Genomic DNA, 9,848 nt, shown 5'->3' with positions numbered 1-9,848 from the left:
TACGAACTTCCGTTCTGGGCGGTTAACATCCGCCTGTCCGGGCTACCTCAAGCAGCAAGAACTTCACCCCTGGGTCCATCACTTCCTGGTTGGGAGACATTTAAAATGAAGGTTTAAGAGCTAAACCTAGGTTAATCATTTCCTTTATGACCTAACTTATTTAGGTTTAGAGGAATGACTCAAAATTCAGAAGGAGTGAGAATCCTAATGTCTTTTAGTAATTAACTCTTTCTTACTAGGCTTTCCTAGGTTACGTCTTTTTACAAGTTAGGAAATAGCGACCTTCACATGAGAACAATAATATAGAATCTTTAGAAGTTGGGTTCCAAATGGGGAAAAAATAAGAACCAAGATACATCGTGTAAAGGTAAAAGTTCCCAGTGATGAATGTAAATGTATTGTATACCTAAAATATACCAATAAAAAAATTTAAGAGAAGAGGGGGGAAAAAAAAAAGAAGAAGAAAAGGAATTGGGTTCCAGGTAGATGTAGAAGTATGAGGTACTGGACACTAGTGAGAACTCTCTCCTTTGTCTAGCAACTATTGAATATCCTACTATTCTTGTATTAGACATTGGCAGTGACAATAGCGAACAAAAGAGATGTAAGTGGTTCTTGGTAGAGTTCAACATCAAACAAGTATATTTTCCTATAGTTTTGCTTTGTTTGTGATGCTGGGGATCAAACCCAGGACCTCCCACTAGCTCTACCACTAAGCTATATCCCCAGAGTCCTCCTGTAGTTTTAAAATTATAAGTAATTCAAAGAAGATCCACGAAGGATGTAATAGAAGAACCTAATTTGGTTTCAGATTCCCCTGAGAGAATCACGTGCTGGAACTGAGAGGGATGAGATTGAAGGGAAGAAATCTGCACAGACTCAAAGCCTCATCTGGGTATGAACAGTGGGAAGTGGAATTTGCCTGACTCCTTTAGCTCTCTTCTATGCGCTCCTGACTCCAACAGTGTTCCCAACTACCAGGACTTGCAGCTTATTGATCCAAGCATGTTTCTGCTGTTTCTAATTCTACCAGTGCTCTTGTTCTCTCTTTAACCAGCTTACATTCATTGCTAATCTTTATCACCATTCCTTGGCAATATTTGAACATGGGCTGAAAGTTAATGAATCGAATATCAAAGAATTACTGTTAATTTTCTTACATATGATAATGGCATTTTGTTTGTTTTGGTACCAGGGATTGAACTCGGGTCCTTGCGCTTGCAAGGCTGGCCACTGAACCGCTGAGCTAAATCCCTGGCCCTGTTTGTTTTTTGAGACAGGGTTTTGCTGTGTAGTTGAGGCTGGCCTTGTACTCACTATGTAGCCCAGGCTGGCCTTGAATTAGGGGCAATCCTCCTGCTTCAGTCTCCCCAGTGCTAGGATTATAGGCATGTGCCACCACCCCCAGCTTTGTTTTTGTTTTTGAGTTAGGTTTCACTAGGTAGTCCATGCCAGCCTTGAATTTGCCACATAGACAGGCTGGTTTTTGTGACCCTCCTGCCTCAGCCTTCCAAGTGCTGGGATTATAGGCATGTGCCAGCACACCTGGCTTGTGGTTATGGTTTTAAAAAGTCTTTATTAAGATATATCTTGAGACATTTGTGGGTGAACTGATGTGATGTTTGAGATCTGTTTTGAAATTCTCCTAAAAGAGAAAACATGAGGAGGATTAGATGACAGAGGATTGCAAAATGTTTTTAACTGTTGGATTTGAGTGGTAGAGTTATGGAGTACATTATATTAGTCTTTCTACTATTGAATATGCTTGACAACATATAATAAAAAGTAAAACCAATAAGCTAAAAATAATACATTCTCTGAATATTCTGTCACTTTCCTCAAACCTCTTAATTTGTATTGGTCACTTTGCAAAATCTCAATACAGTAGAATTCAACTCTCCACAATTCTGCCTCTGTACCTATAACAAAATATGGCTAAAGAAAAACACACATTGACTTGTCTGTATGTATGTTTTTTTGTTTTTTGGGTTTTTTTGTTTTGTTTTTTTTTTTGTACTGGGGATAGAACTCGGGTCCTTGCACTTGCAACGCAGGTGGTGGCAACACTGAGCTAAATCCCCAGCCTTTGTCTGTATATTCTTGACTTCAAGTGGGACTTTAATTCTGCCCGTAGTGAAACTTCATTTCTCTAGTCCACTTCCTCTTCCATTTTTTTGTTTTGTTTGGTTTTGGTTTTTTTTTGAGACAGGGCCTCACTACATAGCCCAGTTTGTCCTCAGGTTTGTGGCAGTCCTTCTGCTTCAGCCTCCTGTGGGTATATGTTACCAGACCTAGCTCTCTCCTACTCTCATAGATGACTATTTTGTACCTCTCTCCATCAATACCTTGAACACCTCCACGTAGGCTACCCTCCCTTTCTGCTAACGACTTTGCCTCCTTTTTGGCTTAAAAAAAGAAAAGCAATAGAAAGAGAACTTCCACTACCACAATTTACCCACTAGCATATAGATTACTGGGTATTTTTTAAATTCCCATATTTCTGAGAAGTGATTGGTTTTTCTGTTAGCCTTAGTGACAATGAGCAATCAGCCAAGTTAAAATTCAGTTGATTAGCGGTAATTCAACCCAGTGAACACACTTTTGTAAGCCCAATCAATGACAACCCTTTTATTCAGCCAATTACAAAGAGAATCACTTCAGTAAACATCTTCAAGTGCCAATCAACCGTACTCTAAAAAAAAAATAGTCTCGCTCAAGTTATCACTTGCATGCCTCGAGCTCTGATGGTTTGTCAGTCACTGAGTTTCATGCTTTCTCAAAAATCCAATAGATCAGCTGTCTGGCTTGCTTGAAGACTGTGCCTGACCTATGTAGCTCTAATTTTCTATAATAAGTGTTAAATGAAATAACAGAGAGATGTTCCAAGGATAATTTCTTTGGAATAAGCAGAGCATTTAAATGGGAATGCAAGTGCCATAGTAAGTTGTGGGTGGATTTTCATTTTAAATGTTGTGCTTATTCAGCTTGGTCTCTTCATTTTGTATGTGAGTAGTGTTCTCATTTATTCTCTAATAGCATTCTGTCATCCCTTCTATTACTTTTGATCAGTGGTTTTCAAATAAACATGACTTTGCCTTTCAGGGACTATTTGGGATGTCCCTAGATTATGTGCAAAAAACTACATCATTTTCACTATTTTTCATATATAAACCTTTGAGCATCTGCTGATATTGGTATTGCAATGAATCCTGGAACCAATTATCCATGTAAATTCTCTTTGTATTTCTCTCTCCCCCATTTGATTTATTTGTTTCATTAAAGTATACTCTTCAGAAACATGGGGTGTTTTTTTTTTTCAGTGCTGGAGATTGAACCCAAGGTCTTACACATGCTACACAAGTGCTCTACCATTGAGCTACATTCTCAGCCCTATTGGTTTTTATTGCTGTGTCCCTAGTGTTTACAACGGTGCTTGGATGAAGTAGGTGCTTAATAAATAGTTATGAAATGGATGTATGTAAAACATCTAAAGGATTTGGATCTTACCCTAAAAGTCAAGGGCAGCCATTGGAAGACTTTAAGTAGGGCAGAAACATGACAGTTGTGCATCTAGGAAAGATCACTCCATAGACTACATCAGTGACCACTAGGAGGTTGCTGAAGAAGCTCAGGCAGAACAGAAGGCAAAGATGTGTAAGATGAGGAGGATGATAGTTGGAAGTGAGGAGATGCAAGATTTATTCTGGATCTAGAAACAGTGGGATTTAGTGATAGATTGTATATGGCAGGTGAGGGATAGGTTTTAAGGAGGGACTCCAGGCCTGATAACTGATATATACATTCATTCTTGACATTTTCTGCGTGTCTCCAGTGTCTGGCACATAGTACAGTAGATGTTCAGAAATGTTTATTTTAAGATTTGAATCGGTAGGCCAGGGATTTAGCTCAGTGATTCTGTCACCTGCCTCTCAAGCGCAAGGACGCAATAAGAATCAGTAAATGCTTGAATTGTCCAGTTTTCGATAGTCACTGTGCAAATGTGAATGGAGGAAAGAATTGGAGTCAGAAATGGCTCCTCTAATCCCTACCATGTGGTTAGAAGATTCAATGATGCTCTATATGGATGTGTTCAGTGCATAGCAGCTTCCTGGTGGTTCTAGTTTCTGCCTAAGCTTTACTTCAAAACAAAACAAAACAAAATGCTTAGGCAGAAAAAACTAAGGGGGCCAGGAGCCTGAGTTCAATCCCTGGTACACACACACAAAAAAAATCCAAAACAAAAATCTAAGGATTGAGCCAGAGCCTTTCCACTGAGTTACATCCTCAGCCCTTTTTAAAAATTTTATTTTGAAACAGATTCTCATTAAGTTGTTGAATTGCCCAGGCTGGGTTTGGACCTTCAATTCACCTGCCTCAGCCTCCCAGAGTGCTGGTGTTACAGGTGTGTGCCACCCACTTGGCTTCTGCCTAAGCACTTTAGTGTAGCTGGTAGAAGCTATGATGATGGCCTGGATCCTCCTTCAGAAATGAGGAACTAGTCTTCCCAGCCACTGGGAAGCCCTTGGCTGCCAGTTCCATTGGGAGTTACCTGATTAAAGGCAGTCATTTTTCCCAAGGTCCCTCCCTCCCCTTTTTCCCGAGACATCCAGTGGCCAATCAAGAAAGAGGAGAGGTCTAGGCCCCTTGTCACACTCAGAACCACACTGAGATATTTGTAGAAAAATGGATGCTTTTGAGACCATACTGTTAATTAAAATAAATCAGGCACACGAGCTTAAATACAGCATGGTTTCTCTCCTTCTTTCTTCTTTCTAGACAGGAGCTTGCTCTGTAACCCAGGCTGGCCTCAAACTCATGATGACCTAGGCATGGTTTCTCTCCTTTCTTCTTTCTAGACAGGAGCTTGCTCTGTAACCCAGGCTGGCCTCAAACTCATGATGACCTTCCTTCCTAAGCCTCCTGACTGCAGGGATTACTGGGGTGCACCACTGCACCTGACTAGGCATGATTTCTCTTACATAAGAAAGCCAAAGTTTCAAAAAAAAAATTTTTTTGGAGACAGGGTCTCACTGTGTAGTTGCGACTGACCTGGAACTCACTATGTAGCCCAGGCTGGTCTATATAAGAAAGCCAAAGTTTCAAAAAAAATTTTTTTTTGAGACAGGGTCTCACTGTGTAGTTGCGACTGACCTGGAACTCACTATGTAGCCCAGGCTGGTCTCGAACTCACAGCGATCCTCCTGCCTCAGCCACCTGAGTGCTGGGATTACAGGCGTGTGCCACCACACCTGGCTGCCAAAGTTTAAATGAATGAAAGAGCAAAATAAAAGGTAGATGATCACAAACAAGGAGATAAGAGTTTTTGCAAATGGGAAGGGAATTAAGAGATGGAGGGGGGGAAGAGGATTAAAAAGAATTAAGAAGTGTTATGTACATGTACCAACTCATAATGAATGCAGTCATTATATATTGCAAACATGTACTAATAAAAATAAAAAAAAATATTTTAAAGTGCCATACTAATACGCCGTCCAGCTTTAGAATTCCCTGTAGGATCCCTGGGCCTCCCTTGAGATGCATGGCAGTTCAGGTTCTCCTCCTGCCCAATCCTGCTTCCTTCTCCTTTCCATGGAATTGATGCCTGTTCCCTCCCACAACCTCCTGTCTGCTGATCTGCTTCTCAGGCTCTGCTGTGAACCATTTTGTTTCTTCCCGGAAGCAGCAGCTCTGCTGATAGCTCAGCTGTCAGACTGTCTATTGTGTACGTGGTTTTTAATGTGAGAACATGCCAAAGTTTAAGCCTATAAGTCTTTTATGTTACATAGGACCTCACCAGAATACATCAGCCATCCTGTATTTGCTAGTAGAAAAATGTGTCACAAGGTAGAAAAATGTGTCAAAAAGCTTATTTTTTCCTGAAAACCTCTCCCTCTTCCCTCTCTCTCACCACCTCTCCTCCCCAGTGCTAGGAGTTGAATCTAGGGCCTTGTGCATGCTACAGTTTGATCCACAAAACTGAAAAACAAAACAAAACAAAAACTAAAAAAAACCCCAAAACACAAGTTTTTATATAGTTGTTTCTAATTTGCCTTCCTCCAAAACAATTTGAAAAAGAATAGGATTTCCATATGGTAGTTTTGTGTGTATGATACTGAATATTGACTCCATAAGTACTCTACTACTGATCACTTCTTTAAAAAATCTGAAGCACTTTTTGTTTTTTTATTTGGAGACAAGGTCTCACTAAATTGCCCAGGCTGACCTTGAACTTGTGCTCCTTCTGCCTCAGCCCCCTGAGTAGCTGGGATTCCAGGCATTTGCCACCTTCCCTGGCTTCAAAAAGTAGTATTTTGAACTGATACATTATCGTTAGAATAAAACCTATATGAATAGTCTTTGCCTTTTTTGTGTATTTCTCATTTTACCAATAGACTAAAGCTTCTCAAAAACTAATGTAATTTATAATTCCTCTTTAAAGCCCAGCACTTTGCACAATCCTATGAATTCAAAGGGTCCTCCGACTGTGTGTATTTTGATGATTATAATCATGGTCAAGCGCTAGCTAATTCCACGAAGCCTAAAATGTAGGCATAAAGGCCATGCTACAAAAACGGTTTTCACGCGTTAACAGAACACTACAATTTCCTCCTCTGCTGTGCCACACAGGTGATTGTCTTCAGGGATGGTACAGTACCATTGCAGGCACAGAGACCTAAACCTGGAGATGCTCCGTCTGACCCCTTTGTTTAAGCAGAGCTTGAGTGGTGTGGGGGAGGTTTCCAGCTCTTTGGTCATGCATAATTCTCTGTATTTTCCTTGCCTCAAAGTGAGTGTGAATATCTTTTTATTGTTGTTTTTGGGGTTGAACTCAGGACCTTGCTCTTGCAAGGCAGGTGGAGGCACCACTGAGCTAAATCCCCAGCCCTAGTGTAAATATCTTTAGAGCACACATTACAGGGGCTTCTCACTGTCCTTCCCTCCTTGCCCGAGGGGCCCTTTGATTCAACAAGGGTGGATGGAACAGTCCTAGGAAGGGATGGACACTGGCAGCAGAGAGTAAGAATCGCCTTGTCAGAGTAGATAGTGAGTTAGAGGAGATGACGGGGGTGGTGAGTGACAAAGAGGACCAGAATGCTTGACATGGAAGACAAAGCTCCAAAGAATTCTAACACAAGGACTGGGGGTTTAGCTCAGTGGCTCTGTACCTGTCTGAATTCAATTCCCAGTACAGAAAAAAGAATTCTAACACAGGGCCAGAGATGTAGCTCAGTGGTGCCATACCTGCCTGGCAAGCACAAGGTCCTGAGTTTGACCCCTGGTACACCCCCCAAATTCTAATACAGAGTAAATTCACATACATGCGAGGAAAGGAGATGTGACCAGAACTGGGAAGAAGCCATCTTAATTTAGTCTCTTTTGTTGCTCTCATCCTTAACACCTAGTATAGAATTGGTCACTCGATAATATAACAAATATTATAATATGGACACATACTATGTGCCAGATACAGTTCTAGGTGCTGGGGATATATATATATATACACACACACACACACACACACACACACACACACACACACACATGTACTGGGGTTGAACTCAGGGCATTTGGCTCTGGGCCATAACCTCAGTTCTCTTTTTGTGTGTGGAGGAATTGAACTCAGGACCTTGTGCTTGCCAGGCAGGTGCAATCCCACTGAGCTAAGTCCCCAGCCCTCCTAGTCCTTTTCTATTCTTTATTTGAAGAACAGGGTCTCACTAACTCACTAAAGTACCTAGGCTGAGCTTGAACTTGTCCTCCTGTCTCAGACTCCCAGAGCATTGAGATTACAGACATGAGCCACCATGCCCAGCTTTGATTGGCCTTTTGTTTCTTTTTGTCCCCATTTAAAGTTCTGTATGCTAAAGTCATGTTTGGCTACAAACCATGAGTTCTTGTGTAACCAGGACACACACACACACACACACACACACACACACACAGACGGACTCAAGAAAGAGAACTGAGTCCACCTCTTTCATTTTACAGAGAAGGAAATGACCCAGAAAGTGAAGAACTTTGCCCTCATGAGCAACTTTAGGCAGAAAACTATTTTTGTTAGCAAGTGAAGTTCAGGCTTCGAGTTTGCTTGATGCTGGGGACTGAACCCAGGGCCTCGCACATGCTAGGCAAGTGTTCTGGCACTGAGCACACCCTCAGCCTGAGGAGTAAACCTTGGATATTTTATATAATAACTTTTTTTCTTGGAGATTTTCACTGCCAAGTTCATTATCAAATGAATATGAGAATGTTGCCAATAGAATAAGGTATACTTTTCATTAAAATTCCTTTGAAATACTTTTTACAAAGAAAGCCACATTAAACAGAATTTTGTTTTTTAACATTATTGTATATATTCAGTCTTTTTCTGGCATTCCTGTTTTATTCCAAGAGTTCCTCCCTTACCTCTCTCGTTTTATTGTATAAAAATATATAACAAAAAATTTCCCATTTAAATAATTTACAAATGCAAAATTAATTATTGTTAATTACACATAATGTCACACAACTATCACCGTTATTTTCAAAGCTGTTTAATCGCTTCAAACACATTCTGTCCATTAAGCAATTCCTTCCTCCTCTCAGCCCTGATAACCTTCACTTTATGGTCTTTCTCTATGAATTTGACTATTCTAGATGTTTTGTATTATCAGAATCATACAATCTTTGTCCTTTTTTGTTTGATTTATTTGGCATAGCAAATGTTCGAGGTTAATTCAGGATATAGCACATATCAGAACTTCATTCCTCCCCTCATTGCCCACCCCCGTGCTAGAGATTAAAGCCAGGCCTCACACTGAGCTATATTCTCAGCCCTTTTTTATTTATTTATTTTTTTGGTTTTTTTGAGACAGTGTCTCACTATGTAGTTGAGACTGAAATGGAACTCACTATGTAGCCCAGGTTGGTCTCGAACTCACAGTGATTCTCCTGCCTCAGCCTCCACACCTGGTCCCCCTTTTTATTTTGAGGCGGAGGCTCATTAAATTGATAAATTGCCTAGGTTAGACTCAAATTTGGGATCCTTTTGCCTTAACCTCCCAGAGTTCTGGGATTACAGGAATGCACCACCATGCCTAACCTATGCTTTTCCTTGAGCAAATTTTTTCAAATTGGTCTGCAATCTGACATATACAATCAAGAGCCTGATTCTTTTTGACCTACTCAAGTCCCTTTGCCTTTATGGGAATGAATTTTCCAAAGCCATATTCAAAGGAAATTATCTAAAATGTTGTCAATGGTTAAAATCCATAGCACCATCATTTCTATTTTTTAGTTCTAAAAGTGATAGGTAATCACATTTTAGAACATTCTTAAGGCAAAGATGAAAATTAAAAAATAGTAATTTCACTCTCCACCACAATTAGCATTTTTCATCTTTTCTTTCTTTTAGATTTAGTATTGATTCCATTTAAACAAGGCTATGTGGACTTGTACAGTAGAGTGGGTTCAATAGGGTGCCCAAGTTTTATTTATTTATTTGTCTATCTCTGTTTTTTTGAGACAAGGTCTCACTATGCAGTTCAGGCTGTCCTTGAACTCGCTATGTAGCCCAGGCTGGTCTTGAACTTGAGGCAATCCTCCTGCCTGAAATTACAGGTTTGAGCCTCCACACCCAGCTGCTCCCCAAATTTTATACCTGTGTGGAACTTAATAATGTGACTTTACTTGTGAATGGGGTCTTTGCAGATGCAGTTAAATTAAGATAAGGTTATAGTGGATTAGGATGGGCCCTAAATCCAATATGACTTGTGTCCTTAAAAGAAGAGGTAATTTGAATACAGAGACATGCAGGGAATGCACCTCATTGAGTGTTGAAGCTCCATGCCCCGGAATTCCAGGGATTG

General features: G+C 40.4%; 1 long non-coding RNA gene across 1 annotated transcript; it reads left to right on the top strand.

The window, feature by feature from the left end:
- The first annotated feature begins 1 nt into the window (after position 1).
- LOC104868625 lies at positions 2-1,105 on the top strand. The gene is made up of 3 exons (XR_782054.3): positions 2-130; positions 240-367; positions 812-1,105. It is a non-coding gene; the product is annotated as an uncharacterized LOC104868625 (long non-coding RNA).
- The last annotated feature ends 8,743 nt before the right edge of the window (positions 1,106-9,848 follow it).

The sequence above is a fragment of the Fukomys damarensis genome, unplaced genomic scaffold, assembly GCF_012274545.1.
Source record: "Fukomys damarensis isolate Sample0158 unplaced genomic scaffold, DMR_v1.0_HiC HiC_scaffold_4, whole genome shotgun sequence".
In the NCBI taxonomy this organism is placed as follows: Eukaryota; Metazoa; Chordata; class Mammalia; order Rodentia; family Bathyergidae; genus Fukomys; species Fukomys damarensis.
This window is presented reverse-complemented; position numbering and strand designations above follow the sequence as displayed.